General features: G+C 47.3%; 1 long non-coding RNA gene across 1 annotated transcript; it reads left to right on the top strand.

The window, feature by feature from the left end:
* The first annotated feature begins 234 nt into the window (after positions 1–234).
* LOC115898764 lies at positions 235–10,368 on the top strand. The gene is made up of 3 exons (XR_004058442.1): positions 235–534; positions 4,565–4,761; positions 9,885–10,368. It is a non-coding gene; the product is annotated as an uncharacterized LOC115898764 (long non-coding RNA).
* The last annotated feature ends 395 nt before the right edge of the window (positions 10,369–10,763 follow it).

Here is a 10,763-nt window from a genome sequence, read left to right as displayed (position 1 = left end):
CACCCAGTCTCCCGTTTGTTCCGTGTTGGGTCCTCCACTGCACCGCATACCCCCAACCACCACACACCTGGAGGTCAAGAGTCCTTCCTAAAACATCCCAAAGAACCCGCGCGAAGCCAGGAGCCAAGACGTCCTCCAGGGCCCCGCCTTCCTTGCTTGGCTCCGCCTCCTGCTTGGTTCTGCAGTGTGGCGCTCCCCGCTTGTTTGGGCCAAGTCATCTGCCCGTGGCTGATGCCTGGGATGAATTAGGGCCCCTTTAGGTCTCTGTTCTTTTCCTCTTTGCACCACCCTTCGCAATGGCTAGCATGAGGTGCCCAGCCCAGGTCCTCACTGCTGACTAGAACAGATCCTTTCTGCCGGGGGGGATGTCCCAAAGAGTCCCAGAATCCTGCACGTTTCCCTAGGGGCTTTCTCACTTCCCGGAGGCTGGGACTGAAATGGTGGCCGCGCTCCTCCAAGCTTCTTGTGACCTCACAGTGCCTCTCAGTGGTCACACAGCACACTGCAAGCCGACGTGAGATGGAAGACGGATTTGTAAGCACTGGGAAAGTTTTGTGTGTGTGTGTTTTCTTTCTTCTTTGCTGTCGTTTAGGGGCTTTGAGTTATTATTCTTTTTCTTGTCATGTCTTTGTTTCTTTCTTTATTCTTATTTATTTCTTGTATTTCTTTTCTTTATTTATTTATGTTGTCTTTTTTTCTTTCTTTTTCTTCTTTCTTTCTTCTTTCTTTCTTCTTTCTTTCTTTCTTCTTTCTTTCTTTCTTTCTTTTTTTCTTTCTTTCTTTCTTCTTTCTTTCTTCTTTCTTTCTTTCTTTCTTTCTTTCTTTTCTTTCTTTTCTTTCTTTCTTCTTTCTTTCTTTCTTTGAGGAGTCTCGCTCTGTCGCCCAGGCTGGAGTGCAATGGCACGATCTGGGCTCACTGCAACCTCTGCCTCCCGGGTTCAAGCAATTCTCCTGCCTCAGCCTCCCAAGTAGCTGGGACTATAGGCACCCGCAACCACACCCGGCTAATTTTTTTGTATTTTTAGTAGAGACGGGGTTTCACCAGGTTAGCCAGGATGGTCTTGATCTCCTGACCTCATAATCCGCCCACCTCGGCCTCCCAAAGTGCTGAGATTACAGGTGTGAGCCACCGTGCCCGGCCAGCACTGGGAAAGCTTTTCATTCCTGATTCTCCCCTGGCAGGGCACAGGGCTCCTGCCTCTGCTGCTGGCCACCCATCTGTCAGGAGTGCTGTTGGCACTCCTCAGCTCTTAAGGATCTGAGCAAGACATTTGTGCAGTGGACCCGCTGGTAAGGAGGTGGCCTAAGATGACATTTTGCAAATCAAATAACTAGGCCCTGAGGTCTCCATTCTTGGTGGGATTCAGCAAGATGCTTCAGGTTGAATGGGTCAGAGATTCCAAAATCCCCAGCCTTCCAGATTTCATAGGTACCAGCCTACAGATAAAGCTTGATGTGCTGGAGGACCCGCCCACACCTGCCTGTGGACATCTCCGCCCAGAAAACTGGGGTGAGGCAGAGGGGAATCTCACAATTGGGTTCCCCACAGTGAGCATGTTGCCAGGCCAGGTGGTAGGGCTGGTCATCACAGAGGGTGGCTGCCCAACTCTCCAGCATGACACCTCCCTCTCTGGGGTCATAGCCAGTCAGAAAGAACCTCCAAAGGCTCCATCCTGTATCCCTTCCACACTGGAGCCTGTGTACGGCAAGAGGTGAGGATCCATGTTCCAAGGAGGGGAGCTGAGAGACAACCAGGCCTCAGATGACTTTGTGGGCCAGAACTTGAAGCTGGTCTGAACACTGAACAGGAGCCTGGCTCAGGAAACTCAGCTCCCTGTCTTGTCTTCAGACTGCAGGCATGTGCTGTGAGGACTGGGGACACCTCAGGATGTAGTGCAGAGGCTGAAGCTGTCACTGACCCACTGCTGGTGCCTCCCTTTGACTTCCGATGCCCTCTGTCTGCAGATGGTGAGCCATGCCGTAGGAATGGCAAGCCCCCTCCTTTCTCTCGAGTTTTGGTCATTAGTCTTTCTTTACTATATCCCCTTGGGAGTAGCTGGATTACAGGCACGCACCACCACACCCGGCTAATTTTTTGTATTTTCAGTAGAGATGGGGGTTTCACCATGTTGGCCAGTCTGGTCTCGAACTCCTGACCTCAGGTGATCCACCCGCCTCAGCCTCCCAAAGTGCTGGGATCACAGCCACATTTCTTGAAAGAGTTGCCTCCACTTGCTGAATCTCAGGTTCCACCCAGGAAGAGGAGGGGCCTGGCTCCTCCCCGCTGCAAATGACAGGAACTTATGTGGCTCCGCCCCACTTTGCATTCTTCCCAGTGCGCAGGCTGCGGGAGGTTCGGTCAGGGAGCCCTTCCCATCTGGCTATCTCACTATGTTAAGAGGCCCCAAGCCTTCAATGGTGACGGCTGAGACCACAGTCTAGATCAGGGCTGTCCAATCTTCTGGCTTCCCTGGGCCCCACATAAAATGCACTAACGATAGATGATAAGCTAAAAAAATAAAAAATTAAAAAAAAATCAAATCACAAAGACATCTCATAATGTTTTAAGAAACTTTATGAATTTGTGTTGGGCTGCCTTCAAAACTGTCCTGGGCCATATGCAGCCCACGGGCCACTGGTTGGACAAGCTCGGTCTAGATCAAAGTTCGGCAAACTTTCTGTAAAGGGCCAGATAGTAAATATTTTAGACTCTGAAGACCATACAGTCTCTGTAGAAACCACTCAACTCTGCTGTTGCAGCCCCAAAGCAAGTATAGACAATATATAAAGAAATGAGCATGGGTGGCCAGGCGCTGTGGCTCATGCCTGTAATCCCAGCACTTTGGGAGGCCAAGGAGGGCAGATCATGAGGTCAAGAGTTCAAGACCAGCCTGGCCAACATGGTGAAACTCCATCTCTACTGAAAATACAAAAGTTAGCCAGGCATGGTGACACACGCCTGTAATCCCAGCTACTCGGGAGGCTGAGGCAGGAGAATTGCTTGAACCTGGGAGGTGGAGGTTGCAGTGAGCTGAGATCACGCCACCGCACTCCAGCCTGGGTAACAGATTGAGACTCCATCTAAAAAAAACAAAACAAAAAAAGGATGTAAACCTGAATTGAATGTGATGCCACTGTTAACAAGTCTGAAGTGTGTGGTGGCAGCGACAGACTGCTTCAGATAGAGTTTGGAGACAGCTGCAGACAGAGGAGCGAGTGGGGTTTATGGAGGAGTAGTGTAGAGTAAGAAGAGAAGTGACCCAAGCCCAAACCTCAGCACATGCCATCATCTACTGGAGGGGCCAAGAAAGTAGAGGAGCCTGCAATGGAGATGGAGATGGAGTGGTCAGTGAAGCAGGAGGAACTCCGGGAAGAGTGTGGAGTTCCAGCAGCCCGGTGAAGGGAGTGTTCCTGAAGAAGGGGTGGAATGCTGCTGAGAGGTTGTGTTAGGTGAGGACTAAGAAATGACCTTTGGTTTTGGCAGCATGGAGGTTGCTGGTGACCTTGGTGAGAATCATGTCAGAGGAATGGGCTAGAAAGGGTTGAGGGGTGAGTGGAGGTAAGAAAGTGGGGACAGCAAGTGGAGACAACTCTTTCAAGAAATGTGGCTCACACCTGTAATTCCAGCACTTTGGGAAGCCGAGGCGGGTGGATCACCTGAGGTCAGTTCGAGACCAGCCTGACCAACATGGTGAAACTCCGTCTCTACTAAAAATATGAAAAATTAGCCAGGCACGGTGGCAGGCGCCTGTAATCCCAGCTACTAAGGAGGCTGAGGTAGGAGAATCGCTTGAACCCGGGAGGCAGAGGTTGCAGTGAGCCGAGATCACACTACTGCACTCCAGCCCGGGCAACAGGAGCAAAACTCCGTCTCAGAAAAAAAAAAAGAAAGAAAAAGAAATGTGATTGTGGAGGGGGTGATAGAATGGTAGAGGAGGAAACTTCTATCCTTCAGCCATCACCCCCACGTATCAGGTCCAACAGTCCTGGAAGTGTGTGAAGAAATTCTATTCTGATTTTACCACTGTTTCATGGCTCCAAAAGCCTTGTAATTAATTTCCCAGGGCTGCAGTAACAAGGTACCACAGTGGGAGGCTTAGAAACATGTTGTCTCACAGATCTGGAGGCCAGAGTGTGAAATCGAGGTCAGCAGGGTTGGTTCCTTCTGAAGGCTGTGAAAGAGAATCTGTCTCATGCCCATCCTGAGCTTCTGATGGTTTGCTGGCAATTTTTGGCATTCTTTGGCTTAGAGATGCATCACCCTGATCCCTGCCTTTGCCTTTACACAGTGTTCTCCCTGTTTGTGTGTCTCTGTCCAAATTTCCCTTTTTATAAGGAAACTAGTTACATTGGATGAGGGGCCACCCTACTCCCAGTATAACCTTATCTTACTTAACTAATTATATCTGTGATGAGTCTATTTCCAAATAAGGTCACATTCACAGGTACTGGGGATTAGGACTTCAACATATCGATTTTCGGGGGGATACAACTGAACCTGTAACAAGCCCCATTCCCTTTTGGTCTCCTTCCTCTCTACTTCGCTGTGCCATCTTCTGGCCAGGGATTAGTCTGTTTCTTCCCAGGTCACAACTGTGCTTCTCCCCGCCTCTCCAACTGCCTGGATTGCTTCCATCCTTCCTTCCCAGCTGACCCCTCTCCAGAGAAGATCGAAGTCATTACCTTTCAGCAGCGAGATCACCTCCCAACCATTGTGGACACTTTCAAAATAACTTGAAACATTGATGGACAGTGAAAGAGGTAAGAGAGGAAAATGTGATTTAATTCTGTGTTCAATGAAAAGAAAGAGTGCTGAAACTTCCATGAACTTTAGATACTTTTAACCTAGTTCTGAAAAAAAAAATGTTTTTGTTTTTGTGGACTTTTAAGGCCATAAGTAAGAGACTGTAAGGAGAAAAGTCAACTGAATTTCCCAAAATAGAAATGATCATGAAATAAGAAAAGTAACTGCAGCTTTAAATACCAATTTTATTATACAACTAGGAACTGTCATTCTCCTCTGCCATCTAGTGGCCACAGCTACAATCAGAAAATGATCCTTGCTCTTCAAAGCTAGGGCCATCATAAGAGGTAGAGGGGTATAAGCCCATTGTTGTCAAATGGCCTTTGCAAGTGTGCTTGGCCCGTGGACATGCCTTAGAACTCCATGCTCCATGGCGCTGCCTCCGAGGTGCACAGTCAAGATGGGACCTTTGCCGCCCAGCCATGTCAGCAGCTGGAGGACAGATGCCTGCGGGTGCGAGGAAGAGGGCAGGCTTGTGATGTGAGGGAGCTGCGGTGAGCGGCTGTGCTGGCAAGGCCCTGTCCTGCTTGAGCAGGACACTGTGTTCATTCATCCCAACACACAGAAATGCCTTTCTTTCATGAAATAATGTTTTCCTTAATCTTTTTCTGATTATAAAAGTCATATATCTTCATTGTAGAGCATTTAGAAAACCAGACAAATATGAGAAAAAAGAAATCCATTGAGGTTGGCTCCAGAGAGTGGCTTGGGGGCTTTATCCTAATCTCTATCAGCACCCCCATAGTCACTCTGAATATAGATGCAGTGTAAGGCAAAACCCTACTTGCTATGCAAAGACATCTTGCAGCTTCAAGACAAATCCCCTAGCCTACCTTTCAATGGTTTCTAAACCCTCCTATGTACACATTCTGAAGCCATGACTGCCCATGATGCCACCCTCTAGGGGTGACTGCTGTTAACAGTTTGGAGAATGGACTTCCACTATTTTTGTGCCTATGGATTGTCTTTATATCTGATTTTTTAAATTTAGGAACATTAGGTACATACCTACTTACATGCTGCCTTTTCCACCTCATGTTATATCCTAACATTTTTCCATGTCACAATTCCTCAAAAACATTATTTGACAAGGCTCTATAATATTATATCCATAAACATCTACAATGTGTTTACCCATCTTCTGGTGATGAAAGTTATGTAAACTGCTTCATTTTTTGTGCTAATGAATATGTTGAGAAGAACGGGTAGACTTACGCCATTGCGCTCCTCTAGGGTGATTTCCTAGAAGTGAAATTACGAGTGTGAATGCTTCCAGGCTCTTAATGCATGTTGCCACATTGCTTTTAGAAAGGTGACACTCATTTACTCTTGTCCAAGCAACAGGAAGGCTTATTTTTCCTTGCCTTTGCCAACACTGGAGTAATCAATGATGAAGATTACTGGATGCCAGGCATCAGGCTAGCTGCTGGAGCTATGATAGCAAGGGGAGGAAAAGATGTGGTCTCTGCCTCAGCAGCGTTCCTGAGCTGGTGGGAGAGAGTGACCTTGATCAAATAATAAATGTGTAATTACAAAGTGAAGGAGAGGAAAGGGTGCAAGGAGAGTGTGTCACAAGGACATGTTACATCCTAGGCTAGGAGGTGGCCAGGGAAAGCTCCACAGAGAAAGTGATGTTTTTGCAGAGACTGAAGCCTTGGGAGGAGTTGGATCTGTGTGAGAGGGAGCAGGGAGCAGACAAGGACAGAAGTCCAGTCTGAAAGAATGGGGGATGGGTCTACGGCCACACCACCGTGAATGTGCCCCACCTCAGCTGAAAGAATGGTGGATGGCAGGATGTGGGAGGAGGTTTCAGTCCATGACAAGCAGACAAGCCAAGGCTTGTGGGTCCAAGTAAGAATTCTGGGACCCAGAGAGGGGCGATGTGATCAGACTCACCTTTGAAGAATCACTTAAGATTTAAAAAAATGTTAATCATGGTAAAAAGCACAAAACAGGGGTCAGGCTCGGTGGTTCACGCTTGTAATCCCAGCACTTTGGGAGGCCGAAGAGGGCAGATCATGAGGTCAGGAGTTCGAGACCAGCCTGGCCAACACGGTGAAACCCTGTCTCTACTAAAAATACAAAATTTAGCTGGGCATGGTGGCAGGCGCCTGTAATCCCAGCTACTCGGGAGGCTGAGGCAGGAGAATCACTTGAACCTGGGAGGCGGAGGTTGCAGTGAGCCAAGATTGTGCCACTGCACTCCAGCCTGGGTGACAGAGCTAGACTCAAATAAAAAAAAAAAAAAAAGAAAAGCAAAGCACAAAACATAAAAATCTTAGCCATATTTAAGTGTAGAGTTCAATAGTGTTAGGAGTATTCACATTGCTGTGCAATGAATCTCCAGAACATTTTCATCTTGCAAAGCTGAAACTCTATACCCATCAAACAACTGCCCATTTCCCCAATTCCCAGCCCCTGGTAACACCATGCTTCTTTTCTCTACGGATTTGGCTATTCTAGGGACCTCATAGAAGTAGAATCATACAGTGCTTTTTGGAACTGGCTTATTTCGTTTAGCATAATGTCCTCAAGTAGTAGCATGTGTCATGACGAATTCCTTCCTTTTTAAGGCTGAATCATATTCCATTGTATGTAGAGAACGAACACATTTTGTTTTTCTATCCATGGACATTTGGGGTGCTTCCATCTTTTGGCTATTGTGAATAACATGAACATGGGTGTGCAAATATATCTTTGAGACCCTGCTTTCAATTCTTTTGGATATATCTCTAGAAGTGGGATTATTGAACCATATGGTAGTTCTATTTCTAATTTTAATAAACTTTGAGAATCAATTTTAAAAAGCAAATTCAATAAGGCTGATTTTGTTGCCTACAAAACAATAGAAAATAACAGTACTGTGTGGTTGCTAAAAACTATTATCTTCTTGGATTACATTAATATAATTCAGTAAGTCCCCCCCTACCACATGAATTCCTCTAAAGTTAATAGAGCTCAGAATGAATAATTAAATGTATATACATTTCAGGAACACTTATTGGATACACTTATGCTTTGAGGGACAATCTTTATTAGCCAAACATCATTGAACACTTAACTCTCTGCAAAGCATTGTGGGAAACCCAAAATATGCCCAGCTTGGTTCCCACTCTCTTGAAGCTTCCAGTCCAAAAGGGGCAACAGCATCCTTTGGTATGCAGTATTTTTAAATGGTGGTACAGAGGGCAGGTCCTAGGAGTTCAGTAGGGGCAGGGGTTGTGGGAAAAGGCTTCCTGGAGGAGGTGACATTTGGGTTTGATGGGGTTTGGGCAGGTGGAGAAGTGGGGGCTGGAGGGTTCCAAGTGGCCGGTACAGACTGAGCCAAAGCAGAGAGTGCACATGAGTTTAGGGAAGGGAACAGCATGAGAAGGTCAAGTGGGAGACTCGGCCTGAGAGGTGGGTGGAAGAGACTAAGGAGAGCTTTGCATGCCAGGTGGAAGGATTGGAACTTCCATGGTAAGTGGGCTGGGGGGGCCAGCAGGGGTCTGGAATAGGGGAGAGACATCAAAACAGTGCAGTGATGTGTACAGGGAGAGAAACTGGCAACTGAGAAATTAGTTAGAAAGGAGTTAAATACATCAGGCGATTTAACTCCTTAAATGAGGCAATGAGTGTTTGAATTTTATTGGGGAGGAGGGCAGGAGTTGGAGGGGCTGGGAAATGGGCAGTGGAAAGGAGGGGCCAGCTAGAGACTGCAGTTGAGCTGATCTTGGCCCCTTTTCTGTGGAGGTCCTCCCTTCCTCCCTCTTTCTTGCTTTCTTTACTTTTTCTCATCCTTCCTCCCTCTTTTCTTCCTTCCTGCCCTTCTTTCATCCATCTTTCCTTTTTTTCCTTCTTTTAAAAAAATATTGGCCAGGTGCGGTGACTCACGCCTGTAATCCCAACACTTTGGGAGGCCAAGGCAGGCTGATCACCTGGGGTCAGGAGTTCAAGACCAGCCTGGCCAACATGGTGAAACCCCATCTCTACTAAAAATAAAAATACAAATAAATTAGCTGGGTGTGTTGGTACGTGCCTGTAGTCCCTAGTCCCAGCTACTAGGGAGGCTGAGGCAGGAGAATCGCTTGAACCCAGGAGATGGAGGTTGCAGTGAGCCAAGATCGTGCCACTGCACTCCAGCCTGGGCAACAGAGTGAGACTCTGTCTCAAATGAAACAAAACAAAACAAACAAAAATATTATGTCTGTCTTGTCTCGTAATGACCAGTCTCACCCATTTTGGTTTCCTTCAGAACCTTGCATGGTAGCCTGCACTTGGCAGGTGCTGGATAAATATTTGTTGAATTGCAATTGGTAACTGATTAGAAAGTGGGGCAGGGGCCAAAAATAACCAAAAGCTTAGGCCTGGGTGATGGGAGAGAGAAGGATGCCAGGAGAAGCTGGTCAGGGTCAAAGAAAAGTTGAATTTGACCTGCCAGCAGGCAATCTAGCTGACATGAAATCTTGGGATGTAGCTAGAAGGGATAGGGGTTTTAAGGAGTGCCCTCACCTTCATGCCCAGTCCAGCTGGGGAGACAGTGGCTGTGTTTAAGAGCACAAATCTGGGCTCTGAAGTCATTTTCTGGTCAGCCACTAGCTGAGTACCAAGTTACGCCATCTCTGAGTCTCAGTTTTCTCACCTATAAAAGTGGCCGGGCACGGTAGCTCATGCCTGTAATCCCAGCACTTTGGGAGGCCAAGACGGGTGGATCACAAGGTCAGGAGTTCAAGACCAGCCTGGCCAAGGTGGTGAAACCCTGTCACTACTAAAAATACAAAACTTAGCCGGGCCCTGTCACTACTAAAAATACAAAACTTAGCCAGATGTGGTGGCACATGCCTGTAATTCCAGCTACTTGGGAGGCTGAGGCAGGAGAATCGCTTGAACCCGGGAGGTGGAGGTTGCAGTGAGCCAAGATTACGCTACTGCACTCCAGCCTGGGTGACAGAGCTAGACTCCGTCTCAATTAAAAAAAAAAAAAAAGGTGGGATAATGTAGTACTTTATCAGCCTATTGTAAAGGCTAAAATGATATTAAATGTATTAGTACCTGGGATAAATGACAGCTAGAGTTATTAGTTATTATTACTCTTTCTAAGGTTAGGAGAAGGAGCATACAGAAGTCACGTCACTTCCCTGAGTAAAGGCAGCCATGGCCTCCTGTGGTGTCGAATGAAATGCAAGCTCCTGCCCGAGGTTCCTCAGGCCCTCTGTGACCACGTTCCTGCTCACCTGTTGTCCAGCAAGTCCTGTCCCTCACGGAGTTCTGCCTGGCTGTTCCCTGAGCACGGCCAGCTGTTTTGCTGCCTCAGGGCCTTTGCATTTGTCTTTTCCTTTGCTCGGAATGTCTTTTGCCAGATCTTGCACATGTGGCTCTTTTTGGGGGTATTCAAATCAAGATATGGTGTCTTGGCTTCCTGAGGTTTAAGTCTCAGCTAAAACATCACCTCTTCAAAGCAACTTTTCCTGACCAAGGCACCCCGCTGTACCCTCGAGTGCATCCCCCTGTTTGATACTCTCCACAGTACTTGTCAGGATCTGTAGTGACCTTGGGTACTGTTAATTTGCATATCTGTCCACCCTCATCCCTGCCCTGCCCTCTTGATGAAGGCACCATGAGAATGGCAACCTTGTCTGGTTTACTTCTAGATCCCCAGCACCTTGAACAGCATGGGGCACACAGGAGCCACTCAACAAATACTTGTTAAATGAATAACCCATACTGAGATGTAAGAGGAGGGGTGATGGTTGATGGGGAAAAGTCCAGAGAGGGTGGAGGAGAAGGGCTCAAAAGTGCAGGTGAAAGAGCTGGTCTTGGCGAGGAAGACCGCTTATTTCTCAGACAGATGGAAAGAGAGAGAGATGAAGTTAAGCTGGAGACATTTTGATATGCAGGGGGCAAGACTGTTTTGACATTTTCACAAAGCAAAGGGTACAGTCACCTGCTGGGAGCTGAAGGGCAGCAGAAGTGGGTTCTG

Source organism: Rhinopithecus roxellana, chromosome 7 (assembly GCF_007565055.1).
Source record: "Rhinopithecus roxellana isolate Shanxi Qingling chromosome 7, ASM756505v1, whole genome shotgun sequence".
Taxonomy (NCBI): domain Eukaryota; kingdom Metazoa; phylum Chordata; class Mammalia; order Primates; family Cercopithecidae; genus Rhinopithecus; species Rhinopithecus roxellana.
Note: the sequence above shows the minus strand (reverse complement) of the source record. Positions and strands in the feature narration are given on the sequence as shown.